This window comes from Triticum urartu, chromosome 5, assembly GCF_003073215.2.
Source record: "Triticum urartu cultivar G1812 chromosome 5, Tu2.1, whole genome shotgun sequence".
In the NCBI taxonomy this organism is placed as follows: Eukaryota; Viridiplantae; Streptophyta; class Magnoliopsida; order Poales; family Poaceae; genus Triticum; species Triticum urartu.
Window position 1 is genome coordinate 232,708,115 of NC_053026.1, and position 22,905 is coordinate 232,731,019.

Sequence of the window (22,905 nt, forward strand, 5' to 3'; positions counted from 1 at the left end):
CTCAAGTTTATCAATTCTAGTAGAATCTAAGTTTATCTTCTCATTAACTGTGGGTTCCTTTTCCTTAATATTTTTCAAAGTCATTCCTACCTTAGATCCATATTGAGTAATTTGATTGTGGACCTTTTTATCTAGATTTTCAATTAATTCAATAGTAGCAACTTTATTTTCAATAATTTCAAGTCTTGGCATAACATGCTCCAAAGTTAACATAGTTCCATTAACCAAAAGAGGTGGTGAGCCAAATAAATCTAACATAGCATTATAAGAATCAAAAGTATGGCTACCCAAAAAATTCCCTCCGGTAATGGTATCAAGGATATATCTATACCAAGGATTAACACCTACATAAAAATTGCGGAGAAGAACTGAAGTAGATTGCTTCCTGGTAGATCTATTTTGAGCATTGCAAATTCTATACCAAGCATCTTTAGATTTTCTCCCTCCCTTTGTATAAAATTTAGAACTTCATTCTCGGGAGACAACGGAGAAGATATGAGACTAGCCATGATGACAAGCAAACAAACTAACACACGAGCAAACAAAGAGCAAACAGGCAAAAGAGGCAAATAGAGAGAGAGAGGGAGGATAGATACAGAGAGAGAGAGGGCTAATAAAACGGAAAGGGTGAAGTGGGGGAGAGGAAAACAAGATGCAAATGGCAAATAATGTAATGCGGGAGATAGGGATTGTGATGGGTACTTGGTATGTTGACTTTTGCGCAGACTCCCCGGCAACAGCGCCAGAAATTCTTCTTGCTACCTCTTGAGCACTGCGTTGGATTTCCCCGAAGAGGAAGGGATAATGCAGCAAAGTAGCGTAAGTACCTACAGAAAAACAATAGCTCAACGCAACCAACGCAGTTAGGGGTTGTCAATCCCTTCACGGTCACTTACGAAAGTGAGATCTGATAGAGATGATAAATAATATTTTTGGTATAGAGATGCAAAGTAAAAAGTAAAATCAAAGTAAAAGCAAAGCAACAATAAAGTGATGGAGATTGATATAATGAGAAAGAGACCCGGGGGCCATAGGTTTCCCTAGTTGCTTCTCTCAAGAGCATACGTATTCTATGGTGGGTGAACAAATTACTGTTGAGCAATTGACAGAATTGAGCATAGTTATGAGAATATCTAGGTATGATCATGTATATAGGCATCACGTCCGAGACAAGTAGACCGAAATGATTTTGCATCTACTACTATTACTCCACTCATCGACCGCTATCCAGCATGCATCTAGAGTATTAAGTTAAAAACAGAGTAACGCCTTAAGCAAGATGACATGATGTAGAGGGATAGTTTCATGCAATATGATCAAAACCCCATCTTGTTATCCTCGATGGCAACGATACAATACGTGCCTTGCTGCCCCTTCTGTCACTGGGAAAGGACACCGCCAGATCGAACCCAAAGCTAAGCACATCTCCCATGGCAAGAACAACCAATCTAGTAGGCCAAACCAAACTGATAATTTGAAGGGACTTGCAAAGATAACCAATCATACATAAAAGAATTCAGAGAAGATTCAAATATTATTCATAGATAGACTTGATCATAAACCCACAATTCATCGGTCTCAACAAACACAACGCAAAAAGAAGATTACATCGAATAGATCTCCATGAGAGAGGGGGAGAACATTGTATTGAGATCCAAAAAGAGAGAAGAAGCCATCTAGCTACTAGCTATGGACCTATAGGTCTAAAGTAAACTACTCACACTTCATCGGAGGGGCTTGGATGATGATGTAGAAGCTCTCCTTGATCGATGCCCCCTCCGGAGCTCCGGAATAGGCCCCAAGATGGGATCTCGTGGATACAGAAAGTTGAGGCGGTGGAATTAGGTTTTTGGCTCCGTCCCCGATCGTTTGGGGGTACATGGATATATATAGGAGGAAGAAGTACGTCAGTGGAGCTTCGAGGGGCCCACGAGGCAGGGGGCACGCCCTCCACCCTCATGACCGCCTCGTGGCTTTCTTGACGAAGGGTCCAAGTCTCCTGGATCTTATCTGATGAGAAAATCACGTTTCCGAAGGTTTCATTCCTCTGGACTCCGTTTGATATTTCGTTTCTCCGAAACCCTGAAATAGGCAAAAACAACAATTCTGGGCTGGGCCTCCGGTTAATAGGTTAGTCCCAAAAATAATATAAAAGTGGAAAATAAAGCCCAATATAGTCCAAAACAGTAGATAATATAGCATGGAGCAATCAAAAATTATAGATACGTTGGAGACGTATCAGAAATTGAACCTCTTTTCTTTTCTGAATAGAGACGCTACCAAGTTCAGTATTGGGTCCGTCTACTAATTCAGGCGCCGGTTCAGATGGAAGAAATCCCGGAAGAGCTCAACAGTTGGTTCTTCTTGTAAGTACACTTCGTAGAAGACTTAGAAGTTGCATATATTGGATACCGAGCTAGGTCCAATATCTTGAGGGTGGAGTTGAAAGCTGGCAAGCACATCCCGGAAAAACTTTAACCCGGGCAGTTTGAAGCCACGACCTATGTGATCAACAAACACCACTACCTCCCCCTGCTTAGGGGTGGGAGGATTTTCCGGCCCAGGGAATCGCCAACGGATCTCATTCTTCTTTGGTAAGGTGCTGATTTTAACCATACCATTCAGTTGCTCCGCTGTGACCCAGGAGGGAGTCCAGTTGCAGGAATAAAACTGCTTGGCCATTGCAAGTGAAAGGCTGGAAAGAAATGTAGGTTTAACAATTCATTCATAGTGATGCATAAGGTGCAACAGAAAAAAGGAATTCAAGTATGTAAGATTGGTAAACCGGAGGATGATATAATTATGAATGACAAGGCGATAAGTGGAAAAAGAGATATACACATATTATTAAACCAGAATATGACAACGGAAATCAAGGAGTTGCCGGTTTACAAGGGGACTAATGGTATGTGATAGATTGTTTTCTACAAAGGTAAACCGCCTATGTAATGAAGAAGATACAGATCTAAGGCAAGAACGACTAAGTAAGGTAAAACAGGTTTCACAAGATTACATGGAAATTTTGGGTCTACTGTAAGACAGGAAAATCAAAAAGATTTAGACCTAAAAAGGTTGGTCCCGAAGCAGTTCACAAAGGTCTAAATCAGTTTTTATGCGCATAAGGGTTTGTTGTGATAGCAAAAGATAAGGAATGCTATAGCTACTACACGGAATACATCAAGCTTGAGGTTTTTATCCATGGACTAAGGAGGAACAGGGAAGAACAGTTGCCAGAGCTTCGGTGAACTTCGATGAACACTGAAACCCTAGGTAGATCTATAGAGGAGGAAAAGGAAAATCTTACAGCGGTTGTTGAAGCAAGCGGAGATACGTCGCGGCTCTCTGGTGCAACCAGGTTGATGCAGCGGCCAACGGAGATGCAGAGGCAGAGCTCAGCGATGGCGGCGACGCTCGGGTGCAGGGTCGTCGCGAGGAGGAAGAAGAAGCAAAGAGATGGAGGGAAAAAAGGAAATGACCCTTGGCCCTATTTTTAAGGTAAAGGGGGGAGGTAACAGGCGCGAGAATCGAGGGGCTGGAATATTGGATACCTAACAGGAGCGATCGCCTTGATTGTCGGAGGTTCATTAACTGAAGGTGAGATGTATTATTTTTAAATAACAAGGTGACGCCACAACGATTTATCATGATCCTGGAGTATGACGTCACGGCGGTTTACAAGATCAAGGCGAAGATGCAACGGAGGAATTTTTCTAAGTGTTGAAGATTGACATGAACAAGTTCAAACCAATCTGGGGCCCTATTGTTGGGGATAATACTACTAGACGTAAACCGGCCAGGAGTAGCCGGATTAACTTTATGAAGATTAGAAGCCCATGAAGACATAAGAATAATGGAGCTTTACGAAGGCCCAAGGCCCAAAGGCGAGTTAAGACATGTAGAAGTAAACCGACTTTATTATGTAACTTGCATTGTAAGATAGGAAGGATAGAGACCGAGCCGGACACGTTTATGATCCGGCCTCGGGATTCTATAAACCGGCGGGCATCAACCTATGTATATAAAGGGACGACCCAGCAGCGGTTTAGGGACAATAGACAACAACTCGAGTGCCAGGCAAAGCGGATTCGCTCCCTGGTCATCGAAACCCTAGCAATACCAACACAACTAGACATAGGCTTTTAACTTCATCGAAGGGGCCGAACTAGTAAAAAAAAACCCTCGTGTCCCTTGTCCGGTTTAACCCCTTTAAGCTAACCTGTAGCGATGGCTCCACGACTAAGTCCTTTCACGAGGACATCTGCCGTGACAAACCCACGACGATACCCATGTTAGATGCCCATCATATTAGGACTAATTTTATAGCCAAAGCAAATTACTATGCTGTTCTAAAAGACTCTGAAAATAATATAAGTGAAGCATGAGAGATCAGTATTTTCTATAAAATAAAACCACCACCGTGCTTTAAAAATATATAAGTGAAGCACTAGAGCAAAACTGTATAGCTCAAAATATATAAGTGAAGCACATAGAGTATTCTAATAAATTATGATTCATGCGCGTATCTCCCAAAAGGCGTGTACAACAAGGATGATTGTGGTAAACTAAAAATCAAAGACTCAAATCATACAAGACGCTCCAAGCAAAACACATATCATGTGGTGAATAAAAATATAGCCTCAAGTAAAGTTACCGATAGAAGAAGACGAAAGAGGGGATGCCTTCCGGGTAATCCCCAAGCTTAGGCTTTTGGTTGTCCTTGAATTTTACCTTGGGGTGCCTTGGGCATCCCCAAGCTTAAGCTCTTGCCACTCCTTGTTCCAAAGTCCATCAAATCTTTACCCAAAAACTTGAAAACTTCACAACACAAAACTCAACAGAAAATCTCGTGAGCTCCGTTATTATAGGAAAACAAACCATCACTTTAAGGTACTGTAATCAAATAATTCTTCATTTATATTGGTCTTAAACCTACTTTATTCCAACTTCTCTATGGTTCATACCCCCCGATACTAGCCATAGATTCATCAAAATAAGCAAACAACATGCGAAAAACAGAATCTGTCAAAAACAAAATAGTCTGTAGAAATCTGTAGGTTTTGAATACTTCTGTAACTCCAAAAATTCTGAAACATTAGGAGGACCAGGATAATTTGTATGTTGATCTACTGCAGTTGGAATTGGTATTTTATCGCTCTCTGGTAAAAAATGAGAATTATTTTCAGGAGCGCATACTTTCTGTTTTTATCAGCAAGATCAAACAACAATCACCGAAGAAGATCCTAAAGGCTTTACTTGGCACAAACACTAATTAAAACATAAAAAACACAATCATAACAGAGGCTAGATAAATTATTTATTTATTACTAAACAGGAACAAAAAGTAGAGAACAAAAATAAAATTGGGTTGCCTCCCAACAAGCGCTATCATTTAACGCCCCTAGCTAGTCATAAAAGCAAGAATAGATCTAGGTATTGTCATCTTTGGTATGCAACTCTTCAATTGAACATTTATAACCCTTAGGAGGTTCTTTGTTTTTGCTAATGATCAAACTCCTAGGTAGGAAATCAAGAAATTAATTTGTAGCAAAAGGTTCCTTAATGATATCGAAAAAATTGGGGTGAACACTTATTGATTTGAGGTCTTCATTTTTCTTATAAGATTCACCCTTATTTTCAGGAACATAGATAAACTTGGAAACTTTGGTAGGAGGAGGATTTGAGGTATTCTTAGCGGCGGAAAAATCGGTCCCCAAGTTGGTAATAATATCTTCGAGTTTATCAATTCTAGTGGAATCCTGATCTATCTTCTCATTAGCTATGGGTTCATTTTCCTTAAGATTTTTCAAAGTAACTCCAACCTTAGATCCATATTGGGTAATTTGGTTGTGGATCTTTTTATCCAAACTTCCAATTAACTCTATAGTGGCAATTTTATTTTCAATAATATCAAGCCTTTGCATCACATGTTCCAAAGTTAAAACAGTTCCATTGACCAAAAGAGGTGGTGGGCCTAACAAATATATCATAGCATTATAAGAATCAAAAGTATGGCTTCCCAAGAAATTTCCTCCAGTAATGGTTTCAAGAACATATCTATACCAAGGTGTGACACCTACATAAAAATGGCGAAGAAGAACGGAAGTAGATTGCTTTTTAGTAGATCTATTTTGAGCATTGCAAATTCCGTACCAAGCATCTTTTAGGTTTTCTCCCTCCCTTTGTTTAAAATTAAGAACATCATTATCGGGAGTATTAACAATGATAGGAGAACTAGCCATGAAGACGAAACAAACGTTCTAACACACGAACTCACAAGAAGCAAGCGAAAAGAGACGAGCGGAAAAGGGCGAATAAAACGACAAGGGTGAAGTGGGGGAGAGGAAAACGAGAGGAAAATGGCAAATAATGTAATGCGAGGGAGAGGAGTTTATGATGGGTACATGGTATGTCTTGACTTGCCGTAGAACTCCCAGACAATGGCACCAGAAATCCTTCTTGCTACCTCTTGAGCATGCGTTGGTTTTCCCTTGAAGAGGAAAGGGTGATGCATCAAAGTAGCGTAAGTATTTCCCTTAGTTTTTGATAACCAAGGTATCAATCCAGTAGGAGATGCTACCTCTAGAGCATGCGTTGGTTTTCCCTTGAAGAGGAAAGGGTGATGCAGCAAAGTAGCATAAGTATTTCCCTCAGTTTTTCAGAACCAAGGTATAAATCCAGTAGGAGGTAACACACAAGTCACCTAGTACCTGCACAAACAAACAAGAACCTCGCAACCAACGCGATAAAGGGGTTGTCAATCCCTTCATGGTCACTTACGAGAGTGAGATCTGATAGAGATAATAAGATAAATATTTTTGGTATTTTTATGGTATAGATTGGAAAATAAAGATTGCAAAATAAAAGGCGGCAAAAATAGCAAGTAGATATGAAAATAATATGATGGAAGATAGACCCGGGGCCATAGGTTTCACTAGTGGCTTCTCTCAAGATAGCAAATTCTACGGTGGGTGAACAAATTACTGTCGAGCAATTGATAGAAAAGTGCATAGTTATGAGAATATCTAGGCATGATCATGTATATAGGCATCACGTTCGCGACAAGTAGACCGAAACGATTCTGCATCTACTACTATTATTCCACACATCGACTGCTATCCAGCATGCATCTAGATTGTTAAGTTCATAAGAACAGAGTAACGCATTAGGCGAGATGTCATGATGTAGAGGATAAACTCAAGCAATATGATATAAACCCCATCTTTTTATCCTCGATGGCAACAATACAATACGTGCCTTGCTGCCCCTGCTGTCATTGGGAAAGGACACCGCAAGATTGAACCGAAAGCTAAGCACTTCTCTCATTGCAAAAAAGTCAATCTAGTAGGCCAAACCAAACTGATAATTCGAAGAGACTTGCAAAGATATTAAATTATGCATAAAAGATTTCAGAGAAGAATCAAATATTGTTCATAGATAATCTTGATCATAAACCCACAATTCATCGTATCTCGACAAACACACCGCAAAAAAATTACATCGAATAGATCTCCAAGAGAATCGAGGAGAACTTTGTATTGAGATCCAAAGAGAGAGAAGAATCCATCTAGCTAATAACTATGCACCCGAAGGTCTGTGGCAAACTACTCACACATCATCGGAGAGGCTATGGTGTTGATGTAGAAGCCCTCCGTGATCGATTCCCCCTACAAAAGAGCGCCGGAAAAGGCCCAAAGATGGGATCTCACAGGTACAGAAGGTTGCAGCGGTGGAAATAGGGTTTCGTGGTGCTCCTGGATGTTTTCAGGGTATATATATATATAGGAGGAAGAAATAGGTCAGTGGAGCTGCGAGGGGCCCACGAGGGTGGGGCGCGCGCCCACCCCCTTGGGCGCGCCCTCCTGCCTCGTGGCCTCCTCGCTTCTTTCTTTCCGTCCACTCCAAGTCTCGTGGATGACGTTTGTTCCAAAAATAACTCTCCCGTAGGTTTCATTCCGTTTGGATTCCGTTTGATATTCCTTTTCTGCGAAACACTGAAATAAGCAAAAAACAACAATTTGCACTGGGCCTTTGGTTAGTAGGTTAGTCCCAAAAATAATATAAAAAGGTATATTAAAGCCCATTAAACATCCAAAACAGGTAATATAATAGCATGGAACAATAAAAAATTATAGATACGCTGGAGACGTATCAAGCATCCCCAAGCTTAATTCCCGCTCGTCCTCGAGTAGGTAAATGATAAAAATAGAATTTTTGATGTGGAATGCTACCTAGCATAATTCTCAATGTAATTTTCTTTATTGTGGCATGAATGTTCAGATCCTAAAGATTCAAGACAAAAGTTTAATATTGACATAAAAATAATAATACTTCAATCATACTAACAAGGCAATCATGTCTTATCAAAATAACATGGCCAAAGAAAGTTATCCCTACAAAATCATATGGTCTGGCTATGCTCTATCTGCATCACACAAAGTATTTAGTCATGCACAACCCCGATGACAAGCCAAGCAATTGTTTCATACTTTTGATGTTCTCAAACTTTTTCAATCTTCACGCAATATATGAGTGTGAGCCATGGACATAGCACTATATGTGGAATAGAATGGTGATTGTGGAGAAGACAAAAAGGAGAAGATAGTCTCACATCAACTAGGCGTATCAACGGGCTATGGAGATGCCTATCAATAGATATCAATGTGAGTGAGAAGGGATTGCCATGCAACGGATGCACTAGAGCTATAATTGTATGGAAGCTCAAAAATAAACTAAGTGGGTGTGCACCCAACTTGCTTTCTCATGAAGACCTAGGGCATTTTTAGGAAGCCCATCATTGGAATATACAAGCCAGGTTCTATAATGTAAAATTACCACTAGTATTTGAAAGTGACAACATAGGAGACTCTCCATCATGAAGATCATGGTGCTACTTTGAAGCACAAGTGTGGTAAAAGGATAGTAACATTGTCCCTTCTCTCTTTTTCTCTCATTTTTTTCTTTTCCTCTTTTTTTTCGTCCGAACTGTCATCCCGACTTTTGGGGGAATCATAGTCTCCATCATCCTTTCCTCACATGGGACAATGCTCTAATAATGATGATCATCACACTTTTATTTACTTACAACTCAAAATTTACAACTCGATACTAGAACAAAATATGACTCTATGTGAATGTCTCCAGCGATGTACCTGGATATGCAATGACTCATGAGTGACATGTATGAAAGAATTATGAACGGTGGCTTTGCCACAAATACAATGTCAACTACATGATCATGCAAAGCAATATGACAATCATGAAACGTGTCATAACAAGCAGAACGGTGGAAACTTGCATGGCAATATATCTCGGAATGGCTATGGAAATGCCATAATAGGTAGGTATGGTGGTTGTTTTGAGGAAGGTATATGGTGGGTGTATGTTACTGGCGAAAGATGCGCGGTATTAGAGAGGCTAGCAATGCTGGAAGTGTGAGAGTCCGTATAATCCATGGAGTCAACATTAGTCATAAAGAACTCACATACTTATTGCAAAATCTATTAGTTATTGAAACAAAGTACTACACGCCTGCTCCTAGGGGGATAGATTGGTAGGAAAAGACCATCGCTCGTCCCCGACTGCCACTCATAAGGAAGACAATCAATAAATAAATCATGCTCCGACTTCATCACATAACGGTTCACCATATGTGCATGCTACGGGAATCACAAACTTTAGAACAAGTATTTCTCAAATTAACAACTACTCAACTAGCATGACTCTAATATCACCATTTTCATATCTCAAAACAATCATCAAGTATCAAACTTCTCATAGTATTCAATGCACTTTTTATGAAAGTTTTTATTACACCCATCTTGGATGCCTATCATATTAGGACTAATTTTATAACCAAAGCAAATTACCATGGTGTTTTATAAGACTCTCAAAATGATATAAGTGAATCATGAGAGATCATTAAGTTCTATAAAATAAAACCACCATCATGCTCTAAAAGGATATAAGTGAAGCACTAGAGCAAAATTATCTAGCTCAAAAGATATAAGTGAAGCACATAGAGTATTCTAATAAATTCCGATTCATGTGTGTCTCTCCAAAAGGTGTGTACATAAAGGATTATTGTGGCAAACTAAAAGGCAAATACTCAAATCATACAAGACGCTCCAAGAAAAACACATATCATGTGGTGAATAAAAATATAGCCTCAAGTAAAGTTATCGATGGACGAAGACGAAAGAGGGGATGCCTTCCGGGGCATCCCCAAGCTTAGGATTTTGGTTGTCCTTGAATTTTACCTTGGGGTGCCTTGGGCATCCCCAAGCTTAGGCTCTTGCCACTCCTTATTCCAAAATCCATCAAATCTTTACCCAAAACATGAAAACTTCACAACAGAAAACTCAACAGAAAATCTCATGAGCTCCATTAGTATAAGAAAACAAACCACCAATTCAAGGTAATGTAATGAACTCGTTCTTTATTTATATTGGTGTTAAACCTACTGTATTCAAACTTCTCTATGGTTCATACCCCCCGATACTAGCCATAGATTCATCAAAATAAGCAAACAACATATGAAAAACAGAACAGTTTGTAGTAATCTGTAGGTTTCTAATACTTATGTGATCCCAAAAATTCTGAAATAAAATGGTGCACGTGAGGACTTTGTCTATTAATCATCTGCAAAAATGATCAACCTAATCGCATTCTCCAGTAAAAATGGCAGCTAATCTCGTGAGTGCGAAAGTTTTTGTTTTTTTACAGCAAGATCGCAAAGACTTCCCCACAAGTCTTCCCAATGGTTCTACTTGGCAAAAACACTAATTAAAAACATAAAACCACAACTAAACAGAAGCTAGATGAATTATTTATTACTAAACAGGAACAAAAAACAAGAACAAAAATAAAATTGGGTTGCCTTCCAACAAGCGATATCGTTTAACGCCCCTAGCTAGGCATTGACAATTTCGATGATGCTCACATGAAAGACAAGAATTGAAGCACAAAGAGAGCATATTAAAATACATGACAACCACATCTAAGTCTAACATACTTCCTATGCATAGGCATCTTATAGGCAAACAAATTATCAAGGCAAGCAAAAACTAGCATATGCAAGGAAGCGGAAAGAAACAATAGCAATCTCAACATAATGAGATGTAATTTAGTGACACGAAAATTTCTACAACCATATTTTCCTCTCCCATAATAATTACATGTAGGATCATAAGCAAATTCAACAATATAGCTATCACAAAACATATTCTTAACACGATCCACATGTATGCAAAGTTGACACTCTTCCAAAATAGTGGGATTAACATTAACTAAAGTCATGACCTCTCCAAACCCACTTTATAAAAAAACTTCATAAGATTGAACATTCCCCAAATATGTGGGATCTAAAGTTGACACTCTTACAAACCCACTTTAAATAATATTGCAAACATTATTATCAATGTCATATTCATCATGGGGCTTAAATAAATTTTCAAGATCATAAGAAGAATGACCCCAATCATGATCATTGCAACAAATAGTAGTCATAGCAAAACTACCATCCCCATGTTTGTGGTTTTGCATATCGTTAACACAATTGACATTAAGAAAATTAATAATAACATCATTGCGGTCATGCTTTTCATCAAAGGAACTATCAAGTATGGGTGCAATAGCAGCGATCTCATGTTTAACATAAGGAACTATAGGAAATTCATCTTCATAAATATTGGCATCATGGCCACAAGAATAGCAAGCATCATGTTCATCAAGGGGTATTTCAATCAAATCATCAGAATCATAATTATTATAGATTCATGCATATCATTATTTTCTTCTGAAGCAACAGCCATTCTTTCAATAGATTCTTTGACATAGACATTATGAGCATGGTTTTCATAGCAATATTTAAGTATGTCAAAATTTTCAGATTCGTAGAGAGTAATATCATACTTTTCAATCAAAGAAGCAACTTCATAAGCACCATTAAAAGCAACAAATTCTTCAATTTGTTTGATATCGTAGTAACTATAAACACCCTTTGCATAAAAAGATAAGATTTCATTATCATTAAACTGACATAGGTAGGGGAGGTGTTTTTTAGGGTTCTTAGAGCAACAAGTAAAATCACAAATTTCACAAAGATTCCAAGCATAACACAACAATCTGTTTATTTGATCCCATAAGAGTCTTCCTTTTTCAGACAAACGGTGGCGCACAAAATGAGCATGCTCATCTAAATATTTCCCATCAACTAGGCTAGTTGGGGTTTCAGCATGAGCGCATAAGGATCGAAGATGATCCAAGTAGAACACTTTAAATGGATCCATATCAATAGATTTTTAGCAAGCAAAGATGCAAGCAAATAGAAGACACATGGAAACACAAACAAAAATACATACAGGAAGAAGGTGAAGAAAAGGCAAAGGTTTTTTTAAAAACGTTTTAGAACTGGGGGAGAGGAAAACGAGAGGCAAATGGCAAATAATTTAATGCGAGGGATAAGAGTTTCTGATGGGTACTTGGTATGTCTTGACTTGTGCATAGACCTCCCCGGCAACGGCGCCAGAAATCCCACGTTGGCGGGAGATCGAATCTTGACTTGACTTGGTGCAAGCTCCCCGACAACGGCACCAGAAATCCTTCTTGCTACCTCTTGACCATGCGTTGGTTTTGCCTTGAAGAGGAAAGGGTGATGCAGCAAAGTAGAGTAAGTATTTCCCTCTGTTTTTGAGAACCAAGGTATCAATCCAGTAGGAGGTAACACGCAAGTCGCCTAGTACCTGCACAAACAAACAGGAACCTCGCAACCAACGTGATAAAGGGGTTGTCAATCCCTTCACGGTCATTTACGAGAGTGAGATCTGATAGAGATAATAAGATAAATGTTTTTGGTATTTTTATGGTATATATTGGAAAATAAAGATTGCAAAACAAAAGGCGGAAGCAATAGCAAGTAGATATGAAAATAATGTGATGGAAGATAGACCCGGGGGCCATAGGTTTCACTAGTGGCTTCTCTCAAGATAGCAAATTCTACGGTGGGTGAACAAATTACTGTCGAGCAATTGATAGAAAAGCGCATAGTTATGAGAATATCTAGGCATGATCATGTATATAGGCATCACGTCCGCGACAAGTAGACCGAAATGATTCTGCATCTACTACTATTACTCCACACATCGACCGCTATCCGACATGCATCTAGAGTATTAAGTTCATAAGAACAGAGTAACGCATTAGGCAAGATGACATGATGTAGAGGGATAAACTCAAGCAATGTGATATAAGGCCCATCTTTTTATCCTCGATGGCAACAATACAATACGTGGCTTGCTTCCCGTGCTGTCACTGGGAAAGGACACCGCAAGATTGAACCCAAAGCTAAGCACTTCTCCCATTACAAGAAATATCAATCTAGTTGGCCAAACCAAACAGATAATTCGAAGAGACTTGCAAAGATATTAAATCATGCATAAAAGATTTCAGAGAAGAACCAAATATTGTTCATAGATAATCTTAATCATAAACCCACAATTCATCGGATCTCGACAAACACACCACAAAAAGAATTACATCGAATAGATCTCCAAGAGAATCGAGGAGAACTTTGTATTGAGATCCAAAGAGATAGAAGAAGCCATCTAGCGAATAACTATGGACCCGAAGGTCTATGGTAAACTACTCACACATCATCGGAGAGGCTATGGCGTTGATGTACAAGCCCTCCATGATAGATTCCCCCTCCGACGGAGTGCTGGAAAAGGCCCCAAGATGGGATCTCACGGGTAGAGAAGGTTGCAGTGGTGGAAATAGGGTTCCGTGGTGCTCCTGGATGTTTTCGGGGTATATTGATATATATATATATATATATATATATATATATATATATATATATATATATATCTGTGTGTGTGTGTGTGAGTCTATATATATAGGAGGAAGAAGTAGGTCGGTGGAGCTGCGAGGGGCCCACGAGGGTGGGGGACGCGCCCTCCTGCCTCGTGGCCTCCTCGCTTCTTTCTTGACGTCCACTCCAAGTCTCCTGGATCACGTTTGTTCCAAAAATAACTCTCCCGAAGGTTTCATTCCGTTTGGATTCCGTTTGATATTCCTTTTCTGCGAAACACTAAAATAGGAAAAAAACAACAATTTTCCCTCGGCCTTTGGTTAGTAGGTTAGTCCCAAAAATAATATAAAAAGGTATATTAAAGCCCATTAAACATCCAAAACAGGTAAGATAATAGCATGGAACAATAAAAAATTATAGATACGTAGGAGACGTATCAGGAGAGAACACACAGGTCACCTAGTACCTTGACAAACAATCAAGAACCTCGCAACCAACGCGATAAAGGGGTTGTCAATCCCTTCACGGCCACTTGCGAAAGTGAGATCTGATAGAGATAATAAGATAAATATTTTTGGTATTTTGTTGTATAGATTGGAAAGTAAAGATTGCAAAATAGTTAACGAGATGCGATAATAAAAGAGATGCAATATAATAAGAAAGAGACCCGGGGGCCATAGGTTTCACTAGTGCCTTCTCTTATGATAGCATGTATTACGGTGGGTGAACAAATTACTGCCGAGCAATTGATAGAAAAGTGCATAGTTATGAAGATATTTAAGGCAATGATCATGAACATAGGCATCACGTCCGTTTCAAGTAGATCGAAACGATTCTACATCTACTACTATTACTCCACACATCGACTGCTAACCTTCATGCATCTAGAGTATTAAGTTCATAACAACAGAGTAACACTTTAAGCAAGATGACATGATGTAGTGGGATAAACTCAAGAAATGTGATATAAACCCCATCTTTTTATCCTCGATGGCAACAATACAATATGTGCCTTGCTGCCCCTACTGTCACTAGGAAAGGACACCGCAAAATGGAACCCAAAGCTAAGTACTTCTCCCATTGCAAGAAAGATCAATCTAGTAGGCCAAACTAAACTGATAATTCGAAGAGACTTGCAAACATATCAAATCATGCATAAAAGAATGCAGAGAAGAACCAAATGATATTCATAGATAATCAAGTTCATAAACCCACAATTCATCGGATCTCGGCAAACACACCGCAAAAGAGTATTACATCGAATAGATCTCCAAGAACATCGAGGAGAACTTTGTATTGAAGATCAAAGAGAGAAGAAGCCATCTAGCTAATAACTATGGACCTGAAGGTCTGTGGTAAACTACTCACGCTTCATCAGAGAGGCTATGGTGTTGATGTAGAAGCCCTCCCTGGCAGATCGCCGGAAAAGGCCCCCAGATGGGATCTCACGGGTACAGAAGGTTGCAGTGCTGGAAAAGTGGTTTCGTGGCTCCCCCTGATGTTTCTAGGGTATAAGAGTATATATAGGCGAAAGAATTACGTCGGTGGAGCTCTATGGGGCCCATGAGGGTGGGGGCGCGCCTACACCCTAGGCGCTCCCTCCTATCTCGTGGCTGCCTAACGGAGTTCCACACTTCCACTCCAAGTCTCCTGTTTTTCATTCGGTCCAAGAAAGATCATCACGAAGGTTTCATTCCGTTTGGACGTTTGGTATTCCTTTTCTACGAAACACTGAAATAGGCAAAAAAATAGACACTGGCACTGGGCCTCCGGTTAATAGGTTAGTCCCAAAAATAATATAAAAGAGCATATTAAAGCCCATTAAACATCCAAAATAGATAATATAATAGTATGGAATAATAAAAAATTATAGATACGTTGGAGACGTATCAGGGATCATTATTCAGACACGGTTCTGCATTGGAAACCATGACCTATTATGTTCACACACGGATTTTGCTGCGAGAACCGTGTGTAATTCAAACTACAATACTTGTAAATTCCGGCTACCGGCGTGTGTACTGTCCCAATTGATCTAGATTTCGGCCGCCAATAAATACTACCTTGCTCATGTTGTCCCGCCTGCATTCTCATCTACATCCTCCCCTTGCTCTCTCTCTCTGTCTCTCAAATCTCTGCCATGGCGCCGCCGGTCTGCCCATGCGCCGACGAGGTGTCGCCGCCACCCGAGGACGCTCACTCGATTAGCAGCAATGAGGACCCCTGCGCGCCGCCTGACGAGGTTGCGCCGGACCCCCCAAGTTTGGATTGGTTTTGGGGCCAATACAATCTTTGTCTGTGGAAGACGCTGCCGCCGGCTGAGAAATCCAGGCAAGTGGCATTCAAGAAGGAGATGGCGGAGGAGGAAGCCAGGTACCAGGCGGCCTGTGAAGCCCGTGATGCCGTCAGGAAAAAGGAGGTGGCAGAGCTTTGGGGGCGGGCGCGTCGTCATGCCGAGGAGGTGTACGAAGACGGGTACTTCGCGAGGAAGGTAGGTGCTGGGCGCCTCGTCGCTGCGTGGAGGTGGGCCAATAAGCTCCAGCATGCCACTGACGAGGAGCTCCGGTGGGCGCCCAACGAAATGGCAAGATCGGCCGCGCGCATTCGCCAGCAAGGGGCAGATTGATACGTCAAGCGCTGCGAGGCGGAGAAGGCGGAGTACTGCCTCCGCACTAGGAATACTATGATTGCTGTGAATACATAGCTATCCACGTCGAAACGACTTTTCAAAATAAAACGCGTCCATGAGACCATGACTAGCAGCCCTTGCCTACGGTAGCTCTTGGCTCTGCCTAAACTCGTGCTGGCGTTCGTCCAAGCGGTCGACACGCTCGCGATACATCTGGAACGCGCTCTGATGCTCCAAGTTGGCTATTTCATCAGAGATCACCAGCTCGAGGATGCGACGGCCATGTTTCTCTACTGCGCCCAGGTGAACACCTGGGCCAAGGAGGCGGTCGAGCCTACGGACCAGGGCGTTGGCATCTAGCGGGCCACGGACAAGGCGAACGGCGGCACCCATGCGAACGGCACGGCGGGCGTCCGGTGCAAGTACGGCGCAGCCGACCTCTAGTGCAAGTACGACACTGAGGGCCTCTGCCCACTCCTGGCGAGGAATGGGGGTACTGACCGGACATGTACCTAGCTGCTACGCCGTGTCGAGAGCAGGCAAGCACCGATGGCGTGCTTCAATGGTCTCGCCTCTTGCTCTGCGGCGCTTCAACGGTCTCGCCGTGCGGCGAGCCGCAGCCTATCGGCGTGGACGCGCCTAGCTTGCTCTATGTGCGCCATCTATCATGTTGTGTGGCAAGCTGCAGCCTGTCGGCGCTGACATGCCTATCTTGATCTGCGGCGCTCAAGTGCCATGCACCAAAGGTCTGCTCAACCCTGGCGATGACGCGCATCACGGCATCGTCCATCGCGTTGCCGGGGAGCGCCTCGGCCTCGACGGGCCGTAGCGCCTGCTCATTTTCCTCATCGACGAGGTTGATGGCAGAGGCGGCGCTTTGTTGAGTTGGCATGCTTGGAAAAGGTGGATGTGCTACAGGCTGCGCATGTTGCCTCCGTGCGTCACACACCGCCTATGTGCAATATCGCTGGGTGGCTGTAAACATGTGAGGAAATGGCGAGAAACGGTGGTGTGTTCATAAAACACCATCAATTAATGGAAACTTAGCATAGAAGGAACATCGAGCTAGCACAAGAAGGAGATGATGATCAGATGAACACGGACCACACTAGGGAACCGTTTCTGTTATTATTGGCATTCACACACATTTCTGATTACAGACCTGTTTGTTGCATATCACACACGTCTTTTTATATTGAGCCGTTTCTGTTCTCTTGTCGCAACGCAAATAGTTCATCCGAGTGAACCGCATGCCGTATATCGCACACACCTTCATCTGGCTGCCCTTTTCTTTTGTGTTGCCTAATCACACACAATTCATCCGAGTGAACCGTATGCTGTATATCGCACACACCTTCATCTAGCTGCCTGTTTCTTTTGTGTTGCCTAATCACAAAGAGTTCATCCGAGTGAACCGTATGCTGTATATCACACGCACCTTCATCTGGCTGCCCATTTCTTTTGTTCCTCCTCATCGCAAACAATTAATTGAGCTGAACTGTATGCCCTGTATCGCACACGCAACTAAAATCTGAACCGTTTTTGATGCATCCTCCATCGCAAACATTTTGCACCTTTTTGATGATTTTTACACCACCGTTTGCGATTATGGCATCGCACACAGTTTCGTCGAAGGGTCTCTGATCGTAGTGTCACGTTATGTAACACCCCGGATGTAATTTACCTTATCTGTATCCCAACTCTTGCCATTTCCAGCCTAAGTTATTTTATTTTCCTCGGTGTCGGGTTTTTGTCTCTCTGTGTTGTTGCCTTTGTCATGCATCTCATATCATGTCATCATGTGCATTGCATTTGCTTACGTGTTCGTCTCATGCATCCGAGCTTTTTCCCCGTTGTCCGTTTTGCATTCCGGCGGTCCTATCTCCTCCGGTAGTCCTTTCTACCTCTTTTCGTGTGTGGGGGTTAAACATTTTCGGATAGGACCGAGACTTGCCATGTGGCCTTGGTTTACTACCAGTAGACTGCCTGTCAAGTTTCGTGCCATTTGGACTTCGTTTGATACTCCAACGGTTATCCGAGGGACCGAAAAGGCCTCATGAGTGTTGCAGCCCAACACCCTTCCAATTTGGCCCAAAACCCATCTAAACCCTCTCCATCATCTAGAGCGTTCGATCATGATCGCGTGGCTGCAAACCGCACCTCATTTGGAGCTTCCTAGCTCCCTCTATGCCTATAAATAGATCCCCTCACAAAAATCACGGGTCTTCTTCCCCCCTAACCCTAGAAATCTCATCACGCCGTGCCGGACGTGTCCGTTCCGGCCGGACAACATCCGCCGCCGCCCCGCGCCCAACCACATGGTGACACGTGTCCTGCCGGACCTCTCTCCGCCGCCGGCCCGGGAGGCCCAAACCGGGCCCCGAGGCCCGTTCGCCGCCCCACGCGCCAGATTTTATTTTGGAGTTTTTCGTTATTTTATTTGAAATTAGGAAAAATGTGCGTTTTTCAGAATTGCATTTAGTCCCCAAATAAATGTTCACCTTGTGCGGCTTGATGTTAGAAGCCCGGGAAAATTTATTTCAGGATTTTTGGAGTCCGTTTAGTATTTCTTTTTATTTTTCTTCCGTGGGTAATTATTTAAAAAAACGAACCGACCTACGGGCCGTGTTCGACCAGGACTCCAGCCCGCTAGCCTTTATAAGCCGGGGGGGGGGGGGCCCAGCCAAACCCTAGCCCGAGCCGCCCCAGCCCCGCCGCACGGCGCCCGAGCTTCGCCGCGCCTCGAAATCCGTGCCGTTTTTTTAATTTTTTTTCGAAAAACCGCTTGGTTTTTCCGTCGGTTTTTTGTCGGTTTTTTAGTTTCGGTTTTTTTAAAAAAAATAGATCGGTTTTTCCGGTTTATTTTTTTTAGCGAGCGTTTGTCGTTTTTCTTTTTCTCAGATTAAATCCGCGATTTTTCTGATCACGATTCCTGATCCGATTTTCGTTTTAGTATAACTTTTCGCTCGTTTATCGGAATCAGGCGATTCAAGCATCTGGAGTTTTGTCTCGAAACCCTCTATCCGTTTAACCAACTTAAACAAGTTTTTGCCACTGTAAAAATTGCCTTAGATCCAGATTAGTAGAACAAAGTTGTTTTCTTTCGCCGTTGAACTTTCGTTGCTTCGTTCGATTTAATTCTTTTTGCAAACCGGAGTTCTTAAGTTGAACCCTCTATCCGTTCTTAAGTTGATTAAGTCGTCCGAACTCTTACAGGGTAGACTAGAAGATGTAGGGGAAAGTACGTGTAACGGTCTATCCATTGTAAGGTGCTAGCGCTTCTGAAAGACTATGTCTCGGTCATCCGTCTTCTCAAACACCATGTAGTGCGAGAAACCAAACGGAGGCGATCGAGTCTTGTGGGGAAAAGTGCGCAAACCTCTGCAGAGTGTAATAAACTAATCATGATTAGCCGTGTCACCGGTTATGGACATCTTGAGTATCTAGTACCTGGATTATCATGTGAATCTCAACATGTTACTCTAAATTAATTTTGTTGGGTTTTGATTAATGATGATGTTTAATTGGGATTGAGAATGCTGTCAACCATTCTCAATGTTTAACAACCACCATGATAGTGAAATAAATTTATTCCTTTGTAGTAGGGAAAAATTGGCTTTACGCAAAACTGTAATCATAGAGCTTTCCACCAGCCAAATATGCATATAGTATAGCTGTTTCATTCTATTACTCTCTCTGTGTTACATTGCCAGCATATTCCATGTGCTGACCCGTTTCGGGCTGCAACGTTAATGTTGCAGACTTTTCAGACGATGATTAAGGAGTTTTTAGGTCATGGTTCTATACTTAGTGATGCTGTTGGAGTTGATGGACTCACTTATCTTCCAAGCCTTCCGCTGTTATCGTTATTAGATGGCCTTAAGCCATATTTATTGTAATAAGTTCTCTATTGAGACACTCGATGTAATAAGTGTGTGATTGCTACTCTGTTATAAATCCTCCGAGTACTATCTGGTGTAAGCATTACTGATCCAGGGATGACACCGGAGCATAGAGATCAGACTGTTTGAGGTCTAGTCGCTATAGAGATGGTATCAGAGCACACGCTGACTGTAGGACACGACAACTAAGCTAAATACCTAGATCACTATTCACTCTCTTCTCTTCTTACCTCTCATCTTTTCTACTCTTTAGGATGGCGGATGCAAGGAACAAGTTTACGCAACCGGATGATGATACACCCTTTGGACGTCACATGAAGGAAGTCACTAGATACCTGAACATAGGAGTACCAAGCTTCACCGGAACCTACAACGCCACTTTACCTGAAGAAGAGCACTGGATGATTCAAGTTCAAGTTCCAGGAAGGACGTTCATGCCAATCACTGAGCCCATAGAGTTTTCTTTTGATGCACCAACTTGGAGTCTAGGAAAGAGCATGGCAGCTCACATCGCCAAGGGACGCATTGGAGAAGTCTACCGCAATGATCTCAAGGATACTATCTACCAAATATGTGGACGCCGAGATAAGCACTGGGAGAGGATCAGCACCAGGAAGGATAGATCAATTGCAGCTTTTATCCAGGAATTAAATCAGCACATTCGACGACAGGAGAACCAGATGTGCGCCGACATGATAGATATGAAGAAGGCAAGGACACGAATCAAGGAACTGGAGGAAGAACTCAAGGCTACACGTGAAGATTATGAAGAGGAAATTGAAGTATTGGTGGATAAGAATGCTGACCTAACAATGAAGATCGGAATATTTATGGGAGGCCCTACACCAGTAGATGAAGACGAAGAACCCAAGGAGATTCGCCCGGAAGGCTACATCATCATCGACGACACCGACTCGGATCCAGATGATAGCGATGATGAATATATTGATGAAGCCGGAGCAGATATCATGGAGTCTGCAACCGAAGAATATTTCTAGTAGACCACCTCATCAGTAGTAGTAGCCCACCATGTAAATATAGTAGTCTGAGCACTTTTGCGATAGTTAGATCGATTGTATGCCTTTGTTTGATAGAATGAAGTGAATTGTTTGCTTTTGCCTCATGTGCATATGGGTAGTGTTTTCTCTTTAGACCCCTCTATTCTTACATCTCATCTTTTCTAAACCCTCAGATGCCTCCGAGACGTGACCCCGGATTTACCTTTCCACCGGAGCTCACCTAGTTGATCCAGCAGCAGAACACATTGATGCAGTTGCTAGTCCAGAATCAGAATCAGGGGAACAACAACAACAACCCACCACCACCACCACCTGTTGATCACTTAGCCCGTTTTCTTAGGCTAAATCCGCCGGTGTTTTCCAGTAGCACCGAGCCGATAGTAGCAGATGATTGGCTCCGCAAGACAGCTAGAGAGTTGACCACAGCAGGATGCACATATGCGGAGAAGGTGAAGTTTGCCGCACATCAGCTAGAAGGACCCGCAGCAACATGGTGGGAGAATTTCACAGCCACTTTCCCAGTCGACACTGTCACATGGGACCAGTTTCAGCAGGCTTTTTGCACTGCCCATGTTTCAGCAGGAGCTATGGCCATGAAGAAGCGTGAGTTTCGCAACTTGCGCCACGGAGGACGGACGGTTGGCCAGTATGTGGAGGACTTTAGTAAATTAGCACGTTATGCCCCAGATGACGTTGCTACGGATGTAGCTAAGCAGGAGAAGTGTCTGGAAGGACTGAATGATGAGTTGAGCATGCAGTTGATGGTAGCAACCTTCAACAACTACCAGGAGTTGGTAGACCGTGCTCTTATGATTGAAGGCAAGCAGCAGCAAATTGAGAACCGCAAGAGGAAGTATGGACAAGGGAAGTACAATTCTGGAGCCCAGCAGAAGCCACATTTTACCCCAAGATCGGGAGGACATTTTCAGCATACTCATGGAGGAGGTAGCTCACACAATCACAACGGCACCAAGAATGGTAATGGCAATGGAGGAAGCAACGGCCAGAATCGCACCAACCCAGCAACCCCAGCCAAGAAGGACCTGAGCCAAGTCACTTGCTTTAAGTGTCAGAAGACTGGACATTATGCCAATGAATGTCCTGAAGGCTAGAATGGCAATGGAAGTTATTGGAAGAAGCCGAACCCTTTCAACAGGGGACAGGTGAACCACGTTAACGTGGAGGAGGTTGAAAAGTAGCCGGATGCCGTAATCAGTAAGTTTTTGGTTAAGTCATTTAGTGCACTCGTTCTTTTTGATAGTGGTGCATCGCATTCATACATATCAAGGGGATTTGTGGATAAGTATAACCTGCCCACTAAGGTTCTTAGAACACCTATGCTAGTAAGCTCACCAGGAGCGGAGTATATGGCCAGTCAAGGATGTTTTCAAGTGCAATTGAGTATAGGTAGGCATGTGTTTCCCTCGGATTTAATAATTTTGGAATCACAAGGATTGGATGTAATTCTGGGTATGGATTGGCTGTCGATGTATGGAGGAAACATCGATTGCGCCAGTAAGACAATTTTGCTTACTACCCCAGAAGGGA